The 18,685-nt window shown below is 41.7% G+C and overlaps 1 protein-coding gene across 4 annotated transcripts in view; it reads right to left on the bottom strand.

Moving 5' to 3' along the window:
• The window catches only part of PPM1L (protein phosphatase, Mg2+/Mn2+ dependent 1L), a 192,304-nt gene that overhangs the window by 160,960 nt on the left and 12,659 nt on the right, over window positions 1-18,685 (bottom strand). Inside the window, exon 1 of one of the 4 annotated variants that reach the window (XM_077826896.1) lies at window positions 18,209-18,544. The exons of the other annotated variants lie outside the window; for them this stretch is intronic. The gene's annotated coding sequence lies outside the window, so the exon portion shown is untranslated. Of the gene's footprint in view, window positions 1-18,208; window positions 18,545-18,685 lie in introns of those variants that run through there. 4 annotated transcript variants of the gene reach the window in all.

Genomic DNA, 18,685 nt, shown 5'->3' with positions numbered 1-18,685 from the left:
GTGCCTACACAGATTTAGGAGCCTAACTTCAGGCTTCAATTTTTGAAAATCTTGGGCCTTCAGGGTTGCTGGGTAGAAAGTAAGATATCTGACACACTGAGTAGAGTCCTTGATGGCTGAATGTAGTTCCCTGCCTCTGAAAAAGGGGAGAGAAAAAAAAACAGGAAAAAATGAGTTTCCCCTTTTCAGTATGATCCCTCTCATGGCAGCCTGTAAAATGGATTCCTTGTCTTTAAAGTTCTGAAAGCCAATAAGTGAAGGTGCGGTGCTAAGTCTGTTTTACTTAGCCATTCCTGGTGTCTGATTTGTTTTTGGTTTTGTTTTTAATTTTATTACCTTTTACATAGTAACTTTGGGATCCATTCTGGAAAAAGTTCATTGGATTGGAGTTTTCCATTCCTTCATGGAAGCCAACTTGTATAGTGAGTCCGCAGCCTCGGTTTCCAATATTTCAGTTATGTGATCTAAGGCAGAGATACTACTTTCCAGGAGCTGCAGGCAGGTGATTGAGCGGATTCAGGTGCCACTACTCTTTGTCCCACTGTTAGATGGCTTTGAAATCCACCTGCTATCTGCCAAGCCACCCCAAGGCACATAGCCTCCAATAACAGCCTCAGGGAACCACGGCTCTAGAAATACTGAATTGGTGGGAAAAAACAGTCTTTGAGGATGGTGGGGAGTGTCCTGCACTTTTCTGCCCCCTTCTCTTTTTCAATACATCACACTTCACATATTTCGTCTAAGCTCTGCCCCATGGCCACTATCCTCCTCCATGCTTGAGAGGAACACAACACCTTCCCCCCTTCACAGCCAACTCAATACCAGTCCTTAATTGAGCAGTGAGAGACTGCAGTTCACGCAAGGAACTCACCTGTACCCAGTGAGTACCCTCCATGCAGCACTTCTAGCCCCTATTGATCCAAAAAGTCAGATTAGAACTGAAAGTGCAATCTGGGCTGGTAACAAGAAGTACTGAGCACTACCCCTACGCCTCCTACCAAATAAAAAAAATAAATCAAAATCAAGACAACAAGCTGCATGACACCTTTTTCTTCTCACCTCCCTCCCCCCACCCCCACCCCCCCTCACTCCACCACTTTTTTCTTTACGTATATAGGATCTGGTTAAATCTCAATTTAGATTTTCATTTTACTCTCATGTCATATGCCTTGATAGTTTACAGCTAGAAAGGTCTTAGAGAACTTTAAATCTATAGTGGGGAAGGCACAGGCTTTAAACCAAGGAGAAATAAATTATTCAGCCAACGTACAGCTGCAATTTTTATCGTGTGGGTGATGTAAAATATTTGTGAACTTCACTTTTAGGGCAGCCCTAAGCAACCTTTCTACAGTGGGAGCAAAAGAATATTTCCCCGTATTCTACATTCCTCTCCGTTAAGTCAAATCTACACGCACAAGGAAAGGATATCATTTAACCAGCTTCTGTAAATTAAAACACCCACAAGTAAACAAACTACATGGAAATCAATGAGGATATAGCAGTATCATTGATCTTACATGCATATGCAGGCAAGAACAGCTCTCACTCCAAACGCAGACATCTATCTTAGCAGTTAAAATTTCCTACTAAATATATTTTCAGGGTACAAACCATGTTTATGGTTATATCTGCTCTCAGCTTTACAAGAACTTCTAAGCATGATCTCACAACATTTATTAATCCTGGGGGAATGCTGCACCACTGCGCATGCACAGAGTGTATGTCTCCTGCAGATTTCTTTGCTTCCCCACAGAAAAATGATTGTCTGACAAGGAAAAAAATGGAAGTCAGAAGAGCGGTTATGCAACTGCCCCCAGCAGTATGTTTTGGGTGCCCAGGGCAGCCGGCAGAGAGGTAAATCACTGTGGGGCAGGAGGCGAGACTGGGGAAGACCTGGCTGATGGCTCCTAACCTGTGCCAGGCTCAGCTGGTAGTCTGGGCTGGGGAGGATGGGACTTCCTCTTCCCATGGACAGCATCCAGGGCAGAGTCAAACCCATCCCCCCCGGCTGCAGGAAGCACTCCCCTCCCCCTCCTTCCTGCACCCATTGCTTCTCAGCTGCAGGGGGAGGGATCCCTGTACAGGGAGCTGCTCCCCCATCCACCCAACCCCGTGCATCCAGACCCCCTCAAACCAAGATCCCCCACGATGAGCCCCGCTCCCCTTGCACCTGGATCACCCTAACAAGCCACCCGCACCCGGATCCCCACCCCAACAAGCCCCAACCAGCTGCACCTGGATTCCCACCCCACTCCTCCACTGGACCCCCCCACAGAGTTACTAACACCTAGACCCCGCTGCTGAGACCTATCCTCCCCCATTTCCAGACCCCCCCCCCGCCCCTCCCGGCTTATCCCAAATCACAGAATCACAGAATATCAGGGTTGGAAGGGACCTCAGGAGGTCATCTAGTCCAACCCCCTGCTCAAAGCAGGACCAATCCCCAATTAAATCATCCCAGCCAAGGCTTTGTCAAGCCTGACCTTAAAAACTTCTAAAGGAAGGAGATTCTACCACCTCCCTAGGTAACGCATTCCAGTGTTTCACCACCCTCCTAGTGAAAAAGTTTTTCCTAATATCCAACCTAAACCTCCCCCACTGCAACTTGGATCACCTTCGCCTGGACCCCCCTGCAGAGTCCCATTACCATGGCATCCACCCCTACCCCCAACGAGCCCCTGTGCATTCAGATCCTCTCTGCACCCGGATCCCCCACTGAACCACCCGCACCCAGACTGCCCACACAGAACCCTCTCAACCCACACCTGGATCACCCCATACTAAGTCCTTCCACACTTGGATCCTGCTTTGCTGAGCCTACCTGCCCACACCTGGTGCACCTGGCATTGAGGGGCAGGGCCCTGGGGTGTTTCTGGGTGAGGCGCGGTCCTTGCACTGTGTCAGGGTTGGGTGAAGCCTCACCACTAAGTCTGTGTCCCAGGGGAAGGGGAGCTGCACAGTGAGCTCCCAGCTCTGTGCAGCCAGTGGCCTGTGCTCCCCAATGCCATGCTAGAGCCTCCACATTTATTTGACAAATAAAATTTGCAGAATTTTAAAATATTGTGCGCAGAATTTTAATTTTTTTGGCACAGAATGCCCTCCAAAATAAAAATGTATGCATGCACTGTGATCCTATCATGAAATAAATATAGACTTTTTTTTTACCCCACCTCCTCAATGAACTAAACACTTGTGTGATTTTGGTGTGCATGAAAAAGAAGGCTCAATGTCACTGACTAGATCCCAATACAGTACAGGTAAGTACTGTGCAAGCTCTTCCAATGCACCTCCATCCTGACCTTCAGTGTTAATTTGGAGTGTGATTTTAAATAGTGCCTAAGGGAAATAGATGCCCAACTCCCACTAACAGCAATATGGGGACCACTACCTCATTTCCAGCAGCAAGTCTCCCCCAGCACCACTGGCTACCACAAATACATCAAACTTATCTTGCACTCCCTACGCTGGCTTCCTAAAGAATATCTAATCAAGTTCAAAGTCTTGATCTTTATCTTCAAGCCACTCAGTGGCCTAGGCCCTGAGTACTGAAAAGACCATCTAAACTTTAAAGCTCCAGGATGAAGAGTGTTCAAGAACCATTACTCCTATGGCACAATAGAACCTTCTATAATAATGGTAAAGTGTGTTTATGCAGAAGACAGAGCTTTCTCAGGGGCCAAAAACAGACACAAATTCCCAAAGGAGCTAAGGGACTCAGAAACTTCATGATCTTCTCAAACACATTCATACTGCCATGTGTTTGTAACCGTGTAAGAAAATAAATTAACAACACTTCATACACTTCTGCCCCTGGGGAGTGGAGGAGAAGACAAACATGTAACAGATGCAAGTCATGTGGCTTAATGCACAACTGGAAGGTACTCAGATACAGCAACGAGCATGGTGTAAAAACCTATATAGAATAGAGTAGGCTGGGAGAGCCCTTCCAGCAGCTTTTTCCTCAATGACTGATAGGAGGAAAACCATGGAGAAGAGCATCAAATATTCACTCCTCTATGGCTACCAAAGATTATATTTAAGTAATTAAAGATTTCTGCTTGCTTTGCAGGAAATAAAGAGGGATCAAGCAGGACTGAAGGAGGTGGCTGCATCTCCAAATATTCATAAACTGATACTATTCTGTAGTCTATAGCTCTATTTCTCTCTTCTTAAGGAAGATTTAAAGCACTATCCAATATCCATTAAAGCTTCAGGGTTGTGCACAAGATGCTCTTTTCCCTGATTAGATGTTATATCACAGAGCAAGACTTGGCTCTTTGCAAACCTTTAAGCACATTATCAATATCAAGGTGCATTGCAATTAGTGTGCAACCTATTCATCTCTAATACGGCTGTACTGGCAACAGACCTTTGAAATTGCATCTATATTCTATCTGAAATTTTATTTTTGCATCCATCTAAGTTCTTATACTATATCAATCATTACAATATCACAATACCCCAATATTATGAAGCACACCCAAAAGATATCCAGAGCTCCTGCAGCTCTCAAAATGGTTTCCCCAGAATGCTACTCCTTTTCATTAGTATGCGCTAAACAACTAATACACAAATTGATAGCTTTTGTAAAAAACAGGGGACAAATGGGAACTGATGAAGACATCAGAAAACTCTGGAACTTGCTTGGAGAACGTATTGGAGAAAAGCTACAACCTGTCTGCTGAAAGCAGCCACACAAACTCTAATGCTTGAATGCGGAGTTAAACACTGTACAACAGTTCAGTTAGATAGAGTAAGATACTTGCAAATTACAATAAAGTCTGTCATGTTTCAGTTTTGTTTATACACGAGCTTTCTTCACAGGTTACAATTCATGATACTTATAGTCACCGCAGTCATGTGGCAGATGTTAGAAGGTCAACAGTAATTGCAACTATATGGTGCTGCTAGACATAACTTTTTTAGTGTTCTGTATAGGATTTCAAATTGTCATGTAGTTACTGACTTCATGCCCTACAGCCATAATTACAGATTGAATTAGCAATACAAGCACCAAGACTTCAAGTTTCTTCTTCCCTGTAACTTTATCAAAGGATATATTACTTTTCTGAGTTTGTCACTCTTTTCATTCAGTAGATAGAATTATTTCTTAGTGAACTGAAGAATTCCATGTAAATTGTGAGTAAAAGGTTAGGATCTAAGGCAGTGGTTCCCAAACTTTGACAACTTGTGAACCCCTTTCACTAAAATGTCAAGTCTTGTGAACCCCCTCCTAAAAATGAATATTTCCAGGGATCTTCTCCTTTACCTGAGTATAAATTATAAAAATATTGATCTTGCAAATATAAAATTTGTTTTTATGACATGCTTATTACACACTATTTATTATTAATTATTTATCATTACAGTATTTTTATTACATTATGAAAACAGCAACACTCTTCCAAGATCACTCTTTCGTAGTTTGTCACTTTGAAGAAGTCTGTTATAAGACAAGGCTCCTATGTTTCATCAAGGAGTATCAGATGTGAAACAGCATGAAGGTATTTAAGGAGCCAACTCAGAGTTCCTCCTACACAAGCATTCAGGTCTTGAACAGTCCAGGCAAACAATGCACATTACAACAAAGCTTAAAGTTGCTCTTCATCATAATTTTAAAAAACAACACTTAGTTGCCTATTTAATTTTAAAAACAGCAAAAAATATCCACCTCCCTTTCTATTTCTTATAAGGAGTCTTGCAGTTTAAATCTCCTCCGTGTGATAGATACGCTTGCTTTCATTTGCTTAGCTTTTGGAAATCTAGGGGCTCTCAGCTGCTGGCCCCGCACTGCCCAGTGTTCCTAGGGACAACTCTGTCCGCCATTAGGGAATTTTTTCCCCGAGAATACCCTGTAACATTTCACGAACCCCAGTTTGGGAACCACTGATCTAACCAAGTCTGCAGTACATTTTTTCCTAAATATGTCCCTATGGTTGCAGCTTTATCACTTGTAGCCACTATTGGAACACTAAATGTAGACAGGATGCAGGCAACACAATGAATAATCCACCAGTGTCAGAAAACACTGACTGTTACAGCAACAATTTCACAGGTGCATATGAACTTCAACTGGCCCATGACAAGGCTTAAGCAGGGTTTTTTTGTTTTTGTTTAAAAAAAGGGTTTGTTTGTAGCAATCATCTCACTGGCACTTGGGCTGCTCTCTCCCCTAAACATCCTATTGAAAAAGTCTTCCAACACTTCTGACACCATCAACTTCTACATCTCACTCAACTCAACAGGTCCTTCTAGGAACATTTCGAAACTGAAAAGGCAGCTTTAGCCTCTATTCCTAAAAGGGAATAAATCCCAATTCTTTGGGAATCATACCAAGAAAATAGTCTGCAGTGCCTACAAATCTGGAGATCTTTTACTTGTGCTGAAATGAAATGTGCCCCAAACAAATTTATTTTTTGCCTTTTAGTGTTTCATTATGGTGAATAAAATGGATTTTTTTTCAAAGGAATCTCTTATGAATGTTTGTTTTGTTTCCTAACCACACATGCATATTTTGGAAGTATGAGGTCCCCGTTTCCCTCGCTTTGCTATACCAGGGCAAGCTCTTCGTAGGGCCTCAATTGTGGTGTCACATAAGGCTGTAACCTCAGCTACTGCAATGAAGAACGGCTAATTAGCAACCTGAGAATCATTATCCTCTCTCAACCAGGCAGTTGGTGATTACAGAGGGAGGTATACACTGCTCGGATACCATTTCCTATGACATTTTAATTCAGACTCTTCAGGAAAGAGGATGTAAAATATAACCAGATTTTACAAACATCTTACAGACCATGTTTTTAAAAAATCAGTTCAAGTAAAAAAATAAATGTTTTGTTTGAACTTCAGTTTCTCTTTGTCATTTCATAATTAATTTAAGGTATCTGGCTCTCTTTAAAGCGACAAAAGGGCTGTTAATTAAAAAATGTAACTGCGATTAATCACACTATGAAACAATAGAATACCATTTATTTAAATATTTTTGGATGTTTTCTACATTTTCAAATACATTGATTTCAATTACAACTCAGAATACAAAGTGTACAGTGCTCACTTTATATTTATTTTTGATTACAAATATTTGCACTCTAAAAACAAAAGAAATAGTATATTTCAATTCACTTAATACAAGTACTGTACGGCAATCTCTTCATAGTGAAACTTGAACTTACAAATGTAGAATTATGTACAAAAAATAACTGCATTCAAAAATAAAACACATGTAAAACTTTAGAACCTATGAGTTCACTCAGTCCTACTTCAGCCAATTGCTCAGACAAACAAGTTTGGTTACAATTTGCAGGAGATAATGGTGCCCACTTCTTATTTACAATGTCACCTCTAAGTGAGAACAGGCGTTCGCATGGCACTTTTGTAGCCAGTGTTGCAAGATATTTTATGTCCCAGATGTGCTAAAGATTCATATGTCCCTTCATGCTTCAACCACCATTCCAGAAGACATGCGTCCATGCTGATAACGGGTTCTGCTTGATAACAATCCAAAGCAGAGTGGACTGATGCATATTCATTTTCATCATCTGAGTCCGATGTCACCAGCAGAAGGTCGATTTCCTTTTTTGGTGGTTTGGGTTCTATAGTTTCTGCATTGGAGCGTTGCTCTTTTAAGATATCTGAAAGCATCCTCAACACCTCATTCCTCTCAGATTTTGGAAGGCACTCCAGATTCTTAACCTTTGGGCCAAATGCTGTATCTATCCCTAGAAATCTCACATTGGTACCTTCTTTACATTTTGTCAAATCTGCTGTGAAAGTGTTCTTAAAATGCACGTGTGCTGGGTCATCATCTGAGACTGCTATACCATGAAATATATGGCAGAATGTGGGTAAAACAGAACAGGAGACATACAATTCTCCCCTAAGGAGCTCAGTCACAAATTTAATTAATGCGTTTTTTTTAATGAACATCATCAGCATGGAAGCACGTCCTCTAGAATGGTGGCTGAAGCATGAAGGGGCATATGAATGTTTAGCATATCTGGCATGTAAATACCTTGCAATACCGGCTACAAAAGTGCCATGCGAATGCCTGTTCTCACTTTCAGGTGACATTGTAAATAAGAATCAGTCAGCATTATCTCCTGTAAATGTAAACAAATTTGTTTGTCTAGCAATTGGCTGAACAAAAAGTAGCACTCAGTGGACTTGTAAGCGCTAAAGTTTTACATTGTTTTGTTTTTGAGTGCAGTTATGAAACAAAAAAAAAATCTAGATTTGTAAATTACACCTTCACGATAAAGGGATTACACTACTGTACTTGTATGAGGTGAATTGCAAAATACTATTTCTTTTATCATTTTTACAGTGCAAATATTTGTAATCAGAAATATAAAGTGAGCACTGTACACTGTATTCTGTGTTGTAATTGAAATCAATATATTTGAAAATGTAGAGCAACATTCAAAAATATTTAATACATTTCAATTGGTTATCTATTGTTTAACAGTGCAACTAATCATGATTAATTTTTTTTAATCGCAATTAATTCTTTTGAGTTAATTGCATGAGTTAACTACTGACAAGGCTGATTCCCCACTCTGGCACTTTGAGTGCAGAAGGTGGGGGCTCGCAAGGATTCTAAAAATTAATACTGGCCACTCCAGGCTTTTATTAAACTCCCATGGTTACAACTTTTTTCTGACCTTGGATGGGTAGATGCTGCTACCACCCAAGTGCAAAAACTCTTTTGAGAGCCCGGGAAGGTGCACTTGGGAATTCCGTCCTGTGGGGGGTACACCCTCAAGCCCTTTCACCCCCACTCTGGGGAAGAGCTGAGAAAGAAAACAAAGGAAATCAGCTTTTGTCACCAGCTAATCAAATAACATATGTACAAACCTCTCAGGAACACAAAAGTCCAATCCTGTTCTTAAAAAAAAAAAGGTAAATTTTATTAAAACAATAAGAAAGAAATACATCTGGAACTTAGGCTTTTTGCTAGGTTTTAAAAAAACAATTACACCGATTAAACATCAAGATAGCTTTTTGAGGTCCAGCTTAAGGGTTACAAGCAAAACAAAAGCACCTGGAGTAAGCACAGAGGAGTCCACAAGCCATAAAGAAATAACAGAGATAAACCTAATCGCGTCTTCCTAGACATTTCCTGATCTACTTACATATCCGGGGTTTCAAATGAGTAGTTTCTAGGTATGATCTGATGATTTCATACCTAGTCCAAAGCTTTTTACAGCATCCCTGCTCTGTCCCCCCTCTCCGGAGAGCCACAACAGACAAAGGGAAGGTCTTTTTTCCCAATTTTAGAAAGCCTTCCAATTGGCTCTTTTGGTCAGCTGCCCACCCCCTTCTTTTACCTATGGACTTTTTAACCCTTTACAGGTAAAGCATGTAGCGAACAGCTACTAACAGGAATTTTATAGCTAACTGGCTGGCTGGGTGTCCATAAAAGGGAGCTAACCCCCTTCATTTATCACAACTGTGATTAATCATAGACCTACTGAAAAAGTATCACAAAAATCTAACCCTAAATATCTGCTCCCCAGTGGGTATTTGGAGAATACTCTAACTTTAGTGACAGGGTTTTTTACTCCTGTTAGTGCTTCAGAATCAACACTGCTAATCAAATTAAACTCTGGCTCATGCATCAGAGATTTTAGCAAAATTCCAGTTCTTATTCTGTCACTAGATATAACTGAGTGAGGACAATGTAGCTGCACAAGTAACTGACAGCAGAATTTGGCATGAAAAGCTTCAACATTTCTTTACTGTTTGTAAAGCACAAACCAGAAAGAACCCAGCTTAGGTGTTAGATGCTAGGCTGAGTTTTTACAGATGCAACAGTCTGAAAAAACCATCTCTTTCTATTTATGAACTGAGGCCAAGCTTTTCCAAAATATATGCCTATGGTCTTAAATCCTCACTTCGTCCTGATTTTCAGGAATGGAATGTACCTAGCAACTCCTGTTGAGGTCAATGAGTGCTCACAATTATTAGGCCACTCATTAAGGTGTCTGCATATGCCTCTAGGAACCTAACGATATGCACCCATTTTGAGAGGCTTGACTTGAGCCAATTTGAGCCACAATTCACTGACACAAAAAGGGTGTTATTTTCAAAAGCACCTATGTGAATTTAGAGCACAAATCCAATGGGAGTTGTATTCCTAAGTGACTTCAGTGCTTCTGAAAATTCCACATTCGTGTGGAACTCTACAACACTATTTCTACAGAGCAGAACTATATTTAAACTAAACAAGGGCTTAAGCCTGCTAAAACTCGTTGCTCCACCAGCACCCCCACCCAAGTTCTTTTGCTTTACTAAAGCTATCTCACTTGCTATTCACACCCTCCACCTCACCTCCTCCTCTTACCATTATCCAACCCTCATCATACAACCCTCCTCTTCCCTTCTTTAGGCTGCTCAGTTCCACCCTCCTCCTTTTAGTTCCTCATACCTCCCAACTCACTTGTTTATCTGTATTATGCCTGCACTACAGTTTTAAGCTCTTCCCAGAAATAATTTTCTTATAGCCTGTAAAGTGCCCAGCAAACTTTACGTGAGACAAGTAATGTTTGTCACCATCCAATATTTCCACTTTTGTCATTTGAAGGCATTCTGTGCTTCTATCAAAAGGCAATGTAGTAAATAAGTTTCCACTGTATGTCAAGGAAGTCTTGCCTGATATTACCTTTGGTAGCCCTGGCAGCAGCATCATGCAAGAAACCACAAAGCTGGAAGAAAATGTTGTGCTTTTTTGTTCCTGGAGATGACCAAGCTAGCCTAAATCAGGGGTGTTTAATCTGCCTTCTCTTTGACCTGTACAGCAAGCTTTCATGAACAATGATCCCCACACTCTGATATTTGTTGAAGTTAGTTCTGCTAATTATTTGATCTTTGGCTAAGAAAGCTTAATGGTTAATGACGTGGGTTAAGATGTGATGCAGAAATTTGCATCCTTGAAACTGTTTATTGGAGTACACAGTTTCTTCAATGGTTGAAGCCTGCCCTTCTAGCCTTACTCAGTAAGTTTGTTCTGAGTTCAAGGGTTTCCTTGAGCTACTTCTCAACAAAAACTTGACCACTCTCTCTCTCTACTGTAAGAACTACAGTAATATACCGTCTGCACGCTCTCTCATTTGCACACAGGATTCTCTCCAGTAACCATGGAGTTTCCTGAACTACTAGCTTTCAGAAACGGCAACATCCCTAATATGAAGATTGTGGACATTTGTTCAGCACTCTAATTTATTCAAAAAGAAAAGGAGTACTTGTGGCACCTTAGAGACTAACCAATTTATTTGAGCGTAAGCTTTCGTGAGCTACAGCTCACTTCATCGGATGCACACTGTAGAAAATACAGAAGATGTTTTTATACACACAAATCATGAAAAAAACGTGTTTATCACTACAAAAGGTTTTCTCTCCCCCCACCCCACTCTCCTGCTGGTAATAGCTTATCTAAAGTGATGACTCTCCTTACAATGTGTTTGATAATCAAGGTGGGCCATTTCCAGCACAAATCCAAGGTTTAACAAGAACGTCTGAGGAATGGGGGCGGAGGGGGGGGGTGTTAGGAAAACAAGGGGAAATAGGTTACCTTGCATAATGACTTAGCCACTCCCAGTCTCTATTCAAGCCTAAGATAATTGTATCCAATTTGCAAATGAATTCCAATTCAGCAGTCCCTCGCTGGCGTCTGGATTTGAAGTTTTTCTGTTGTAATATTGCAACTTTCATGTCTGTAATCGCGTGACCAGAGAGATTGAAGTGTTCTCTGACTGGTTTATGAATGTTCTAATTCTTGACATCTGATTTGTGTCCATTTATTCTTTTACGTAGAGACTGTCCAGTTTGACCAATGTACATGGCAGAGGGGCATTGCTGGCAAATGATGGCATATATCACATTGGTAGATGTGCAGGTGAACGAGCCTCTGATAGTGTGTTCTGTTATTTTCTTTGTTAGGCCTGTCCTGTAGTAAGTGACTTCTGGGAACTCTTCTGGCTCTATCAATCTATTTCTTCGTTCACCTGCACATCTACCAATGTGATATATGCCATCATGTGCCAGCAATGCCCCTCTGCCATATACATTGGTCAAACTGGACAGTCTCTACGTAAAAGAATAAATGGACACAAATCAGATGTCAAGAATTATAACATTCATAAACCAGTCAGAGAACACTTCAATCTCTCTGGTCACGCGATTACAGACATGAAAGTTGCGATATTACAACAGAAAAACTTCAAATCCAGACTCCAGCGAGAGACTGCTGAATTGGAATTCATTTGCAAATTGGATACAATTAACTTAGGCTTGAATAGAGACTGGGAGTGGCTAAGTCATTATGCAAGATAACCTATTTCCCCTTGTTTTCCTAACCCCCACCCCCACCCCCCCATTCCTCAGACGTTCTCGTTAAACCCTGGATTTGTGCTGGAAATGGCCCACCTTGATTATCATACACATTGTAAGGAGAGTGATCACTTTGTGCCACACTCTCAAGGAAACTGTGGAACCACCTGATCAACATCCTATACAGCAAACAGGGAAAGATTAAGAATGAGCTCTCACAACTGGATTCTCTCATAAAAAACAACCTTCCACACAAACTTCCTCGTGGCTGGACTTTACAAAAACTAGACAAGCCATTTACAACACACACTTTGCTTCTCTACAAAGGAAAAAGGACACTAAACTATCTAAACTACTACATGCCACAAGGGGCCACAACAGTGGTTCCCTTAACCCACGCAAAAATATTGTTAATCTATCCAGCAATACTCTTAGCCCAGCAGAAGAATCTGTCCTATCTCGGGGCCTCTCCTTCTGACCCTCCACCCCCACAAACATGATACAGTTCTGTGGTGACCCAGAATCCTACTTTCGACATCTCTGACTCAAGGAATATTTCCAACACACCTCTGAACAGCATGCTAACCCACAGAAACCATCCTACTAACACTACAAAAAGAAGGATTCTGGGTGGACTCCTCCTGAAGGTTGAAACAGACTGGACTTCTACATAGAGTGCTTCCGCCGACGTGCACAGGCTGAAATTATGGAAAAGCAGCATTACTTACCCCATGACCTCAGCCGTGCAAAACACAATGCCATCCACAGCCTCAGGAACAAACTTTGACATCATAATCAAAAAGGCTGACAAAGGAGGTGCTGTCTTCATCATGAATAGGTTGGAATATGAACGAGAAGCTGCTAGGCAGCTCTCTATTACCCTCTGATCCCACTGAGGGTTATCAAAAGAAACTACACCATCTGCTCAAGAAACTCCCTGAAAAAGCACAAGAACATATCTGCATAGACAAACCCCTAGAATCCCGACCTGGGGTATTCTATCTGCTACTCAAGATCCATAAACCTGGAAATCCTGGATGCCCCATCATCTCAAGCATTGGCATCCTGACAGCAGGATTGTCTGGCTGTGTAGACTCTCTCCCCAGACCCTATGCTACCAGCACTCCTAGCTGTCTTAGAGACACCACTGACTTCCTGAGGAAACTACAATCCATTGGTGATCTTCCAGAAAACACCACCCTGGCCATTACGGATGTAGAAGCCTTCTGCACCAACATTCCACACAAAGATGGACTACAAGCCGTCAGGAACAGTATCCCCAATAATGTCACGGCAAACCTGGTGGCTGAACTTTGTGACTTTGTCCTCACCCACAACTATTTCACATTTGGGAACAATGTATACCTTCAAATCAGTGGCACTGCTATGGGTACCCACATGGCCCCACAGTATGCCAACATTTTTATGGCTGACTTAGAACAACGGTTCCTCAGCTCTCGTCCCCTAATGCCCCTACTCTACTTGCGCTATATTGATGACATCTTCATCATCTGGACCCATGGAAAAGCTGCCCTTGAGGAATTCTACCATGATTTCAACAATTTCCATCCCACCATTAACCTCAGCCTGGACCAGTCCACACAAGAGATCCACTTCCTGGACACTATGGTGCTAATAAGCAATGGTCACATAAATACCACCCTATACCAGAAACCTACTGACCGCTATTCCTACCTACATGCCTCCAGCTTTCACCCAGACCACACCACACGATCCATCGTCTACAGCCAAGCTCTACGATACAACCGCATTTGCTCCAACCCCTCAGACAGAAACACCTACAAGATTTCTATCAAGCATTCTTACAACTACAATACCCACCTGCGGAAGTGAAGAAACAGATTGACAGAGCCAGAAGAGTACCCAGAAGTCACCTACTCCAGGACAGGCCCAACAAAGAACGTAACAGAACGCCACTAGCCGTCACCTTCAGCCCTCAACTAAAACCAATCCACTGCAACATCAAGGATCTACAACCTATCCTGAAGGATGATCCCTCACTCTCACAGATCTTGGAGACAGGCCAGTCCTCGCTTACAGACAGCCCCCCAACCTGAAGCAAATACTCACCAGCACCACACCACACCACAAAAACACTAACCCAGGAACCTATCCTTGCTACAAAGCCCGTTGCCAACATATCTATTCAAGGGACACCATCATAGGACCTAATCACATCAGCTACACTATCAGAGGCTTGTTCACCTGCACATCTACCAATGTGATATATGCCATTATGTGCCAGCAATGCCACTCTGCCATGTACATTGGCCAAACTGGACAGTCTCTACGCAAAAGAATAAATGGACTCATATCACACGTCAAGAATTATAACATTCAAAAACCAGTCAGAGAACACTTCAACCTCCCTGGACACTCAATTTCAGATATAAAGGTCGCAATTTTTCAACAAAAAAACTTCAAAAACAGACTACAACGAGAAACTGCAGAACTGGAATTAATTTGCCAACTGGACACCATTAAATTAGGCTTGAATAAAGACTGGGAGTAGATGAGTCATTAGACAAACTAAAAACAATTTCTCCATGCTACTTTTCCTCCTACTGTTACTCACACCTTCTTGTCAAGTGCTTGAAATGGGCCATTCTAATTATCACTACAAAAGTTATTTTTCTCCTGCTGATAATAGCCCACCTTAATCGATTGGCCTCATTAAGAGTTGGTATGGCAACCCACATTTTTTCGTGTTCTCTGTATATATCTATATCTATCTTCCTACTGTATTTTCCACTGCATGCATCTGATGAAGTGGGCTTTAGCCCACGAAAGCTTATGCTGAAGTAAATGTGTTAGTCTCTTATGTGCCACAAGGACTCCTCGTTCTTTTTGCTGATACAGACTAACACAGCTACCAGTCTGAAACCTGTCACCGTTTAAGGGCCAAGTTATTTATTGGCATCATTCCCATGGAAGAGACTTTTTACAGAAAGCTAAATCTTACCTTTCAAAATAAACAAAGCTAGGGTTGGGCTCCATACAGTCTCTTAAGCAAAGAATTCTATAGCCAGCGTCCTATTACTAGGAAAGCTCTGTTCCCAGCCACCAATAACCTAAATTTAGATCTTTATAGCCACATCAGCTGCACTCTGGAGTACAACTACTTTGCAAGGCCACAGAAGGTAAGGCAATTTCTGTAGCAGCCAGGTCCCTCTCTTTTATAGCTCTGTAGATAGGCCAGTACTTTATATTCTGTTCAGAAGTGAACAAGGAAACTAGTAGAGTTCAGATGTGAACAGGTGTGAGGAGGCTGTGGCTTCTGTTTCATGTACAACAGTGGTCCAATGTGGAAAGTGTACATGTCTGCCTGGCCAGTCAGAGAGGAAAGAAATCCATCTGTGAGAAATCCATATGGGGGAAGTTCTGCATGACTTAGACTTCATACTAATTTGACAACTGGTCTGACGTTGTCTACTGTTAATGAGGTTAGACTACTAGTAAGTAAGATGATCTCTGTAAGCACAGTGCAGTTACAAATCTTACAAAACTAAGGCCTTGTCTACACACTGGGGTAAGTCGACCTAAGTTACTCTACTCCAGCTGCGTGACATAGCTTAGGGCGACTTACCACAGCGTCTTTACTGCAGTGCATTGATGGGAGACGCTCTCTGGTTGACTTACCTTACTCTTCTTGGGGAGCTGCAGTACCAGAGTCAACCAGAGACTGCTATGCCATCAATTTAGCAGATCTTCACTAGCCCTGCTAAATCGACCCCCGCTGCATCGATTGCACCTGCATCAATCTCCCAGTAATGAAGACAAGCCCTAAGAAACTATTTTGGATTATCAAACAAAAACCTACAGACCAGTTTTTGAACATTCCACATAGTTCACAATTTAAAGGTGCAATATTATAGACAGCCAGCCATCAAAGTTCATAATGCCATAAGTAATTATGTCTTCCTCCCGTTGAGCTTTAGCTACCTGTTCTTTATCCCTCCATTTATCTCTTCCACGTATTAGAACACCTGGGTGAGAAGCAAAAGGTGCATAGCTGGCGAAGTAGTCAAGTATCTTCTGCACATTAAAAGTACTGCTAGCACGAGTCCATGACATTGTACATCTTGAGAGGTCTCATGCAGATATTTAGAGAGGAAAGAATTTTGTGTATTATGGGGAGCCACAAAATAGAGGGGTCTGCTTGATTAGAAGTGTCCTCCATGACTCCAAGCGATCGAAGCACCTATCCTATTGTGATTCAGCAAAGACATTCAGCATTGTTTCTAATCTGAGGCCATTAGATTAATCAAAATTAGCAGGGTCTTTGCTATACCATGTTCTGCCCTAAGAATTATTGTGAAGGATACACAATGCTGATGGAGGACAAGTGATGCTGGAGCTTAGATGTCACCACTTTCTTGATTAACTTGCCAAGAAAAGAAATGCTGAGTAGCTTAACAGGTGCTCATGAATTTAGTTTCAAGAATTCTAATAATTACTATGTCTTATTTTCAGCTCTCTCTCTCCCATCTGTAGGGCCCTACCAAAATTCATAGTCCATTTTGGTCAATTTCGCATTCATAGGATTTTTAAAATTGTAAATTTCATGTTTTCAGATAAATCTGAAATTTCACGGTGTTGTAATTGTCAGGGTCCTGACTCAAAAAGGAGTTGTGGGGGGTGGGGTGGAGGGGGTTTGCAAGGCTATTAAGGGAGGGTTGCAGTACTGCTACCCTTCCTTCTGTGCTGCTGCTGCTGGTGGCACTGCCTTCAGAGCTGGGCAGCTGGAGAGCAGCGGCTGCTGGCCGGGATCCCAACTCTGCAGGCAGAGTCGTCGTCATCAGCAGAGCAGAAGTAAGGATAGCATGGCATGGTATAGCCACCCTTACTTCTGCGATGCTGCCTGCAGAGCTGGGCCCTCAATCAGCAGCTACCACTCTCCAGCTGCCCTGCTCTAAAGACAGCAGCACAGAAATAAGGGTGGCATAGTATAGCATTGCCACCCTTACTTCTGCGCTGCTGCTGGCTGGATGCTGCCATCAGAGCTGGGTGCTTGGCCAACAGCAGCCGTTCTCTGGCCGCCCAGCTCTGAAAGCAGTGCACAAGTTAGGGTGGCAATACCACAACCCCCTAAAATAACCTTGTAAACCCCCAGCAACTCCCTTTTGGGTCAGGACCCCCAACTTGAGAAATGCTGGTGGTCTCTGTGAAATATGTATAGTACAGGATAAAAGCACACAAAAGACCGGATTTCATGGTCCGTGACACATTTTTCATGGCAATGAATTTGGTAGGACCCTATTCATTTGTGTTTTAATCATAATGGGTTTTAGGATATGCCTTTTCCTGTCGTTCAGCAACATGGTTTTAAAACAGCTGGCTATGAAGGAAGGCTTCAGTAAGAGATGTATATTCCACCTGCCAAAAAAGCTTTTAAATCTCTTTGGAGAAGCCAGTGCAGGTGAAGGCCAGCCTCTTAAAAAGTTGCTGGTACTCTGGATGCATTTTCATTTGATTCTTTTTTCATGGTGTTATAAATTGAAAATGCTGTTTCGTTTATCTGAAACAGCTATAAGAATTCCCACTCTAGTTCAGAAACAAGTTTATATTAACTTATTTTTAAGAATTTGTTAGCTTCAATCCAAGCAACTAAAAAAAATAAAAAGGAAAGAACGATTATAATGAAGACTTCTGGTGCACTCTGTATATTCTCCCAGTGAAGTAATTCAAAGACTGATGCTCGAGTAAAGCTGGTTTTGAAGACAACCCATGTAGAACTCCGCAACCACAACCATACTTAGAACAACTATTTTATATTCAAGCAGACCACCAAGCATTTCTTGGGAGGCAGAAGGAGATAGAAAGTGCTTCTGTCCCATAGCTTTAAAAATATCATTATTACCTTTAAAAAAGGTACTATTCCAGTGCATTACAGTCTTTGGCTCTTCCATGCAATGTTCGTCCAAAGGGGATTCAATCACTCAGAATGGTCGGCTATTTCTTCTAACATCACAGCTGTAATTAGTAGCTTTGAGAAAAGTTCTCTTCAGTTGCCATGCAGTTCACTTACTTGTACAAATAAGATGTTCAAACAATCATTTTCAATGTTACATAGCAATCCCATCTTCATTATGAGGAATTGAACTTAATAAAGTTAGCTACATGTTGACTTCATTTGTATTAAAAACACACCTTTTTGCATTGTTTTGTTTTCTCCCTCTTGTGTATAAGACTCTTGCAAAAGTCAACATTTAGAATACTTATTCACCTCTCTTCCAAAAGGAGATGTTAACATGCCCATATTTGTTTATAAACTTAAGTAGCATCTTATGTTAGCATTTCTTTTTAGAAGAGAAGCAACATTAAAGGCCACACAATT

Source organism: Eretmochelys imbricata, chromosome 9 (assembly GCF_965152235.1).
Source record: "Eretmochelys imbricata isolate rEreImb1 chromosome 9, rEreImb1.hap1, whole genome shotgun sequence".
NCBI classification, from domain to species: domain Eukaryota; kingdom Metazoa; phylum Chordata; order Testudines; family Cheloniidae; genus Eretmochelys; species Eretmochelys imbricata.
Note: the sequence above shows the minus strand (reverse complement) of the source record. Positions and strands in the feature narration are given on the sequence as shown.